This window comes from Tachyglossus aculeatus, chromosome 4 (genome assembly GCF_015852505.1).
Source record: "Tachyglossus aculeatus isolate mTacAcu1 chromosome 4, mTacAcu1.pri, whole genome shotgun sequence".
Classification (NCBI taxonomy): domain Eukaryota; kingdom Metazoa; phylum Chordata; class Mammalia; order Monotremata; family Tachyglossidae; genus Tachyglossus; species Tachyglossus aculeatus.
In genome coordinates, this window is record NC_052069.1 from 41,449,504 (window position 1) to 41,459,176 (window position 9,673).

At 40.4% G+C, this 9,673-nt stretch overlaps 1 non-coding gene across 1 annotated transcript; it reads left to right on the forward strand.

The window, feature by feature from the left end:
- Nucleotides 1-2,419: 2,419 nt before the first annotated feature.
- LOC119927556 lies at nt 2,420-2,556 on the forward strand. The gene has a single exon (XR_005450549.1). It is a non-coding gene; the product is annotated as a small nucleolar RNA SNORA7 (small nucleolar RNA).
- The last annotated feature ends 7,117 nt before the right edge of the window (nt 2,557-9,673 follow it).

Genomic DNA, 9,673 nt, shown 5'->3' on the forward strand with positions numbered 1-9,673 from the left:
GGCAGGACCGTAGCTACTAACTCTGTTATATTGTATTTTGTTATATTGAGAAGCAGCAGGGTCTCCAAGAGGCCTTACTTAACTAAGCACTCCTTTCTTCTTCTCCCACTGCCTTCTGCATTGCCTTGACTTACTCCCTTTTCATTCATTCATTCAATCACATTTAATGAGCGCTTACTGTGCGCAGAGCACTGTACTAAGTGCTTGGAAAGTACAAGTCAGCAACAAATATTCATCCCCCCCCCAGCCCTGTAGAACTTATATACATATATTTAATTTGTTCATTTATATTAATGTTTGTCTCCTGCTCTAGGCTCTACGCTCGTAGTGGGCAGGGAATGTGTCTGTTATATTGTTATACTGTATTCTTCTAATCTCTTAGTACAGTGGTCTGCACTCAGTAAGAGCTCAACGAATACGATTGACTGACTGACTGACAGATTGACTGGCTGACTGATGGAAAAAGCACCAGCCTAGGAGTCATAGGACCTGGGTTCTAATCCCAGGTCCACCACGGGTCTATTGTGTGGCCTTGGGCAAATCATTTCTCTTCTCTGCACTTCAATTCTCCCATTGGCAAAATGGAGATTTAATACCTGCTGTCCCTCATACTTAGACTGTGAGCCACATGTGGGATGTGATTTTCTTGTATCTAACCCAGCACTTAGTACAGTGCTTGACACATAGTGAGCAATTTACAAATACCACAATTATTATTGTTACTAACCCAAGCACTTGGTACAGTACCCCTGCATATAGCAGGTGCTCAATAAATACAGTTATCTAGAGGTGTGTTCCAACCGACGTGTAATCAGTGTACATTTTTGTACCTTCTAAATCTTTGAGTAGCTGTTATCCTTTTTTTGGAAAACTCAATGGTCGAGCCATAATACAATATCCTCCAAATGGTGTATTTAATATACATATCAGCTTACTAGATTCTTCCACTGGTATCTGCCAAATCTCCACTATTCATCTAGAGAGAAAAAGTATTTGGCCCCTGCTTTTCAGCCATAAATATCACATCTTCTAGGAATAGGAAAATGCTCTTTCAAAAGATTTATTCAGCTCTTGGGATCCAAGCACAATCTAAGTGAGCCATCTTTTTTCAGTATTACCTCTTTAGTGGATTCATGCTGAAGGTCTGTCTACTTTTCTCTATTATTTTAATTTATTGAGTTCCTCTTTTAATGTTTTTCCCCTTAAAATTAATAGTAATTCCTTGTATATTACCAAAATTTAATCTTTTTTTATATTCAATTATATAGTTAGAGTGCAACTTCAGTGTGCCTTCAAATACTTCTTGGTTTCTATTTTCAACGTTTACTCAACATTCCTCTGGCACAGCATACACTCTTGTAATTAACCCAGGCATGAAATGTGTTTGCAATCTCAAAATGACTACACTATTTCCCTTACGACAATGAACTGTAACAGGGAAATTCTTGACAATGGTTCCATTTTGTATTAACTTTATACTCCAAACTAAACTATTTCCATTTGAGTTTAGATTCCCCATCACTTAATTCTTCACTAGTCTGCAGTTGATGACTTCCTTGCCCTTAAAAAGTGCTCAAAATTGTTGCTATCATTTTTAATTGTTCATGATGTCCTGTTATATTAATAGTGATAACTGTCATTTCTGTTAAGGTTCACTTTGTTCCAAGCATTGCACTAAATAATGGGGTAGACACAAGATAATCAGGTCAGACAAAGTCCCAGCCCTCCTTCGGTCTCACAGTTCTAATTAAGAGGAGAACAGGTATTGAATCCCCATTTTACAGATTAATAAAATGAGCCACAGAGAAGTTAAGTGACTTACTGAAGGTCACACAGCAGGCTGGAGGCAGAGCCAGGAACAGAACCCGGGTCCTCTGACTTCCACGCCTGAGCTCTTTCCATTAGGCGTTGACCTTCCTGTAGCCCTTTTGCTACAATAAAGTAATTCCCCTTCTAGACTGTGAGCCCATTGTTGAGTAGGGACCGTCTCTATATGTTACCAGCTTGTACTTCCCAAGCGCTTAGTACAGTGCTCTGCACACAGTAAGCGCTCAATAAATACGATTGAATGAATGAATAATTCAAAATTATTAAATCCATTACAGAACTACAGATTTTCCTGGATGCTGGACATGCTTTTGCTTTATAACTCCTACTAATTTCGTTTTTTTTTGCAATTTAATGCCATTTTCATTCTGACTAGATTCTTTTATTTTTAATTTGGTCCACCTCAACGAAATTCTGGTTACTCTCTGCCATATAATCTTGTTTATTTCTGTTTCCCAACAGTGGAGATGTAATGAGTTAGCTTCAACTCCTCAATAGATCTCACTGATTTTCTTTAAAACCAGTATATTTATATCTAGGAAATTTCCATAATCAATCAAGAGCATTTATTGAACCCCCACTGTGTGATAGCCCTCTCTCAGGGTCGCACTTGGAGAGTTTCCAGTGCTCACCAGTTTCGACTACGGAAGAGAGAGTCAAGCAGAGGCTTATCCATTCCATTCCTAACTTGGGCAGTGGCTAGCGAGTGGAAGACAATCTGCTACAAGCTCACCTGTGCTGGGCAGCAGCGGAATGAGAGAGAATTGAGTAAACTCCAGTTTACTGCGCAGAAGGAGGAAATGGTAAACCACTTCTGTATTTTGACCAGGAAAACTCTATGGATACAAAACCAGAACAATGAGAGATGGAGGTGGGGGGTTCTGGGAGAGATGTGTTCACGGCGTCGCTATGGGCTGGAGACAACTCGACGGCATAAGACAAGACAAGACTGTGTGATAAAGCACTGTAGTAACTGCTGGGAGAGCGCCAAAGAATTAGTACATGACCCCTGCCCTCAGGGAGCTTAGAATCTAGCCAATATATACACATCTCTCATCACAAAAACTATTTTAATTTCTAATAATGGAATTTACTAAAATTCCAACATTGCAAGTCAACTCTAGACTGTAAGATCATTGTAGGCAGGGATTGTGCTTACCAACATTTTCCTTTTCCCCCATTTTCCTCTGCTCCTCCTTCCTTCCCCATCGCCCCAACAGCCTCCCTCTGCTCTACCCCCTTCCCCACCCCACAGCAGTTGTGTATATATGTACATATTTATTATTCTATTCATTTTGTTAATGATGTGTACATATCTATTATTCTATTTATTTATATTGGTGCTATTGATGCCTGTCTACTTGTTTTGTTTTGTTTTGTTGTCTTTCTCCACCCTCCCAGACTGTGAGCCTGTTGTTGGGTAGGGATTGTCTCTATTTGTTGCTGAATTGGACTTTCCAAGTGCTTAGTAAATTGCTTGGCACACAGTTAGTGCTCAGTAAATACTATTGAATGAATGAATGAATACCAACTCTGCTGTGTTATACTCTCCCAAGTGCTTAATAGAGTGCTCCGCACATGGTATGTTCAATACGTCTCATTAATTGATTTGCAACTTTGTCTTTATATTTTAGGATTATTGGAGAGACTGTAAGCATCGCATCTCGACTGGTATCTTACTTGAGAATTTTAATTTTTTTATTGTCCTTTGATGAGCAAAATAGCACTGAAATCTCTGGATTAGAAGAATACCCCTACTTTTTCCAGGCTCATTGATTGAAATGATTAAACAATGATACAGCTTCCTCACCTGCTTTATTCAGAAATATTGCAACCTTCCAAGGGTAGTCTTTTCGATTTAGTTCATTTGCTCTCAGCAACAAGTCAAACTCTTGTATAAATTGTTTCCTGTCATTAGCAGCATTCACCATCCATCTTGAATTGCTATTGATTTTAGTAATTTAAGACGGTCTAATTAGTAATCTTTTTTTCCACTTACCAATCCACAACCCACATACATTTCACTCCCTGAAGCCTGGTGTATGTCTTTCTGATCATCAAACTGGTCACTGTGAGCTTTATGAAACAACAGATAGTTGATTTATTATTAGGATTGAACTATTTACAAGTGGACTGGTCTCACGCTCTGTTTTTTGGCTCCGGTATTATCTCTCACAGACTTCCTGCCTCACTGGAGCATTCCTTCTCTTAAAGGTATACTCTCCCAAACAACTCTTCAAAGATCTTGAAGGGGATCTCTGAGAAAGTATCAAACCAGTTTTGTCGAATTTCTCACTGTTCACCATGTTCTGACTTTCATTCATTTATTTATTCATTCAATCATATTTATTGAAAGCTTACTGTGTGCAAAGCACTGTACTGGGCATTTTCCCTGCCAACAACAAACTTACAGGCTAGAGGGGGAGGCAGACATTAATGTAAATTAATAAATGACAGATATGTACATAAATGTTGTGGGACTGGGAGAGGCCAGAACAAATAAATCAATCTAAGCAAACTACTTACAGGATGACTATAAATCGATTCTAAGCTCCTTCAGGGCAGAAGCTATCAATCATTCAATCAATAGTATTTACTGAGCAATTACTCTGTGCAGACCACAGTACTAAGCCCTTGGGAGAGTACAGTACAACAGAGTAGGTAGACACACTCTTTGCCCACAAGGAGTTTACCGTCTGAAGGGGGATATTTGTACTATGCCTTTTACTATTTCATTATGCTCCTGAAATAGTACAGTTCTCCCATTCACTCATTCAATCATATTTATTGAGTGCTTACTGTGTGCAGAGCACTGTACTAAGCGCTTGCCAAAGGAGATGACATTCTTGCTGAACTCTCACTAAAGGAAAACTCATGCTCCAGCACTCACTGTGTCTGACAGCCAACTCATGCTCACAAGTATTTTTTCCCAGCCTCATTCATTCATTCATTCATTCATTCATTCATTCATTCATTCATTCATTCTTATTTATTGAGCACTTACTATATGCAGAACACTGTACTAAGTGCTTGGGAGGTACAAGTCGGCAAAATGTAGAGACGGTCCCTACCCAACAATGGGCTCAGTTTAGAAGGGGGAGAGAGACAACAAAACAAAACATAGACAGGTGTCAAAATCGTCAGAACAAATAGAATTAAAGCTATATGCACATCATTAACAAAATAAATAGAATAGTAAATATGTACAAGTAAGATAAATAGAGTAATAAATCTGTACAAATATATCCAAGTGCTGTGGGGAGGGGAAGGAGGTGGGAGGATGGGGAGGAGAAGAGGAAAAAGGAGGCTCAGTCTGGGAAGGCCTCCTGGAGGAGGTGAGCTCTCAGTCCCCACGTTGGACTGTATCTATTGTCAGAAGAAGAATCTGCCACTTGTGCCCTGTCCAAAGCACATAGTGACCCCCACACACATACTCACCCTGGCAGCACTAAGGGTACATTGCTTTATACACAATACACGCTTAATAATGACGTTGTTGTTGAAGTCTGAGTGACCTTGGACAAGCTGGCCTAGTGACAAGACCACGGGCTTGGGCGTTAGAGGATGTGGGTTCTAATCTTGACTCTGCCACTTGTCTGCTTTGTGGCCTTGGACAAGTCAATTAACTTCTCTACGCCTCAGTTCCCTCATCTGTAAAATGGGAATTAGAGTTTGAGCTCCATGTGGGACAGGGACTGTGTCCAACCTGATTACCTTGTGTAGGGAAGCAGTATGGCACAGTGGAAAGAGCACAGGCCTGGGAGTAAGAAGATCATGGGTTATAATCCTAGCTCTGCCACTTGTCTGCTGTGTGACCTTGGGCAAATCACTTTTCTTCTCTATACCTCAGTTACCTCATCTGTAAAATGGGGCTTGAGATTGTGAGCCCATGTGGGACAGGGACTTAGTCCAACCCGACTTGATTGTATCTACCCCAGCACTTAATACAGTGCCTGGCACATATTAAGTGCTGATCACCTTGTAACCTCCCCAGTGCTTAGAACAATGCTTTGCACATAGTAAGCGCTTAATAAATGCCATTATTTAAAAAAATAAACAAATACCATAAATATCAATTATTATCATTATTATCTACCCCAGCACTTAGAACGGTGTTTGGCACATAGTAAGTGCTTAACAAATACTAATATTGTTATGATTCTTCTTTGTGCCTCAGTTTCCTCAGCTGCAAAATGGGATTCAATACCTGTTTTCCCTCTACTTAGACTGTGAACTCCATGCAGGAGAGGGACTGTGTCCAACCTGATTAACTTTTATCAACCCCAGCACTTATAACAATGTTTGATACAAGATAAGCACTTGGCAGATACCATAAAAAGTCTACTTCAGTATTTTGAGGACAAACAGTTGAAAAAAATGATCATTTCCTAGAATCTACAGGTCTCTCAAGGAAGTGTTCCTTTTCTTCTAAAGCCAAATATAGATGTTATAGGATCAATACCTTCAATGCTCGACATTTGAAGTTTTTAGGATCCCATGCTGTGGATTTCACTGAACTTCATTCTTGAGCAAAATCGAAGTCACCTTCCTACTTCAAATACACAGTTAGGTCATGGTGTAGGCAAACAGAGAGCCATTGGGTGGTTGATTGTACCAGGCAGGGAGGCTCCTACAAAGGAAGAATGATCCAAGGATTGTTGAATTGTAAAAGCATTCCATTGTCTGAACTTTGGTATGTCTCTTCTCCTTTTGGGTTCCAAGTGCTTACTACAGTGCTCTGAACATAGTAAAGAATCAATAAATCTGATTGATTGATTGATGTGATTCTGGGATTGTCATTCTTGAGACACTTCTGGTTCCGGTGAACAAAATCAACAAGAATGTATTCTCAAAGCACTCTACTGATTCAAGTAGAGCCAGTTTGAGTTTCAATCCAAAATTTAGTCCCCTGAGAAAGGACAGTGGTTCTTTATGCTACTAGGCTAAAATGGGCCATTCAGAGCATTACCATTCAGGCAAATGAAAGCAGCAGTGAGTAGCAAATTCAAGCTCCCTTCTGGTGAAGATGGACAAACAGGCGTTCGTAATGTAGATCTGTAGTATTGAAGAATTTACTGCTTGGCTAAAACCTTGCGTGCCCATACTAAATTTTTATGACAGTTATAAACACCTAAAAATCTAAGTCTATCATGGGACTGTTTATAAATCCTAATAATAACTCTCCTTTCAAGCGGCATCATAAAAGGGTCCAGTGGTTAAAGGAGGGGAGTGGGAAACAGGAGTTCTGGATTGTCTTTGCAGCTCGTCATTTGACCTATTCTGGAATGTTGGGGATGTCTGTCTCCCATTCCCTGGTCTTCCCATCTGAAAAAGATTAAATGAGTGTGGCTCTCTAACTAGTTCTTCAGATCAAAATTATTTCATGATTCTCAGGGACCTTCCCGTCCTCATTAGGAAACTAGCCCTTTGGGATTCCCTAAAAGTTGGGCCAGGTATCACATTCATTATACTCTCCTCCAGGGCACTCTAGCCCTGTTCCGTGTGTGGGAACAGAGAATGGGGGAAGATGGAGTGTAACTTTATTAAACTTTGGCACACTGGGGTGACTCTTCCACTCAAGGGATCATGGGAGGGGCTTCCCGATATAGCTCAAGCAGTTCTCCTTTCTTAGGTCCATACAGGTATTGAGATTGGAGCATATCTAGCAGGAGATATAGGAATATTTCTGAATACCCCCTAGATGCAACGCACTGTACTAAGTCCTTGGAAAGTACAAATTAAACAGGTGACCTATCCCTTGACCAAAAGGAGCTTACACTTTAATGGGAGAGACAGGCATAATACTGTTTACAGAGTAATAAAAGGAAGTGATTGAATGTGAAATTGAAAGATGCCTAAATGCTCAAGTTTGCTGGTATGTTTGTACAAGTGGAAATTCTGGGAACTATCTGAGGTAGGCTTTGTTGAGGTAGGTGGGACTTTAGAAGGGCACTGATTGTGGGGAGACCCATAGCCTGTCAGATCTGTAGAGGGAGGGCAATGCAGGCCTGGAGAAATGCACATGGAAGGGATGAGATTGTGGTTAAAAGTTTGGCCTGAAGTAAGCATAGTGAGATTTCGTATTTGCCTTCTCCCTTACTTCCTCAATGAATTAAGTCCTTACTATGTGCTAAGCACTTTGCCAAGTTGTAGGGTAAATGTAGGATAATTAGATCAGACACAGTGCCTGTTTCACACAGGACTCGCAATCTCCCTGGAGGCAGAGATTGGGTCTAATTAAGTTTCTTCAAATCCTCCCAAGAGTGTAATACTATGCTCTGAGCAATATCAGCAGTCAATAAATTATTTTTGATGATAGCGAGGTAAAGGTATTTGAGAGCACATAGTAACAATGGTAAGGGGAGCAATCAATAAGAAAAAGCATTCATTCATTCAATTGTATTTATTCGATCATATTCACTGAGCGCTTACCGTGTGCAGAGTACTGGACTAAGTGCTTGGAAAGTACAATTCGGCTACAGATAGAGACAATCCCTACCCAACAACAGGCTCACAGTCTAGAAAACCAGATGGAAAGAGCATGGGCCTGAGAAGTCAGAGGACCTGGGTTCTAATACTGGCTCACTATCTTGCCTGCTATATGACCCTGGGCACATCCCTTACTTCTCTGAGACTCAGTAACAACAATCCTGAGAAGAATGACGGCCAAACAGGTGTTTTACTGGTCATGGAATTCTCAAACTTGGAAAGGAGTTCAAGTCTAAATATCCATTTCACTCTGGGCAAACACTCTTTTACCCTCAACCTGTTCCTGATCCAGTCACTGTTGCTCCTTGCCATCATTCAAGCCTGGTTCAGTTCAGGAGATGTTGTCTCCTCTGCTTTTCTTTCCCAAGAAGGTCACAGTCACCCCCACTATCCCTGACTGTCTGAGGATGGGGAGGAGGAATTAGCCTGCTCTTTGACCCTAATGTGGCTTTCTCAGCATTTCATCTCCCTCACCTTCTCTTATTTTGAAGCTCACATCACTGTTGGTAAATATTTCTATATCTGTCTTCCCCATGAGAATGTAATCTTGGTGTGGTCTGGAAATATGTGCTTTTACTTCCCAAGTACAGAGCATTATATTGCTCCATAAATACAATTACTACCACTACTACTACTACTACTACTACTACTACTACTACTACGAGAAGCAGCATGGCCTAATGATACGAACATGGGCTTGGGAGTCAGAGGATGTGGGTTCTACTCCCTGCTCTGCCACTTATCAGCTGTGTGACATTAGGCAAATCACTTAACTTCTCTGTGCCTCAGTTACTCCATCTGTTAAATGGAGATTAAGACTGTGAGCCCCCTGTGGGACAACCTGATTACTTAGTATCTACCCCAGTGCTTAGAGCAGTGCTTGGCACATAGTAAGTGCTTAACAAATACCCTAATTATTATTATTACTTCTAGTAGCTACTACTTCAACTACCACTATTACTACTACTACTAGCACTACTACTCATCAAATGTTTCAGATTAAATTCCTCTTTGAAAGTAGTGAGTAGTGGCTGGGACATTCAATAAATCCTGCTGACTTTTTCTGAAAATTTAGCTGCCACAGCAGCAACATTTATAACGATCTCTTATAAACTTCTTTTTCCATGGAAATTGTGTAATCTGTTTTAGTTCAGTGTTAGTATCTACCTACTCTACTATTCTCTCCCAAGCACTTGGTACAATCCTCTATTGACTGCTCAATAAATACCATTAATTGATTTCTGATTTGTAAACCCAAACTGAGATGAACAAGCTTTGCAGTACCTTGGGCACAAATTTCCTTGGTAGGAGAGTGGTTCAAAGTGCTCATCTGGAAGCTTCTCTCCCTGCTAATTTT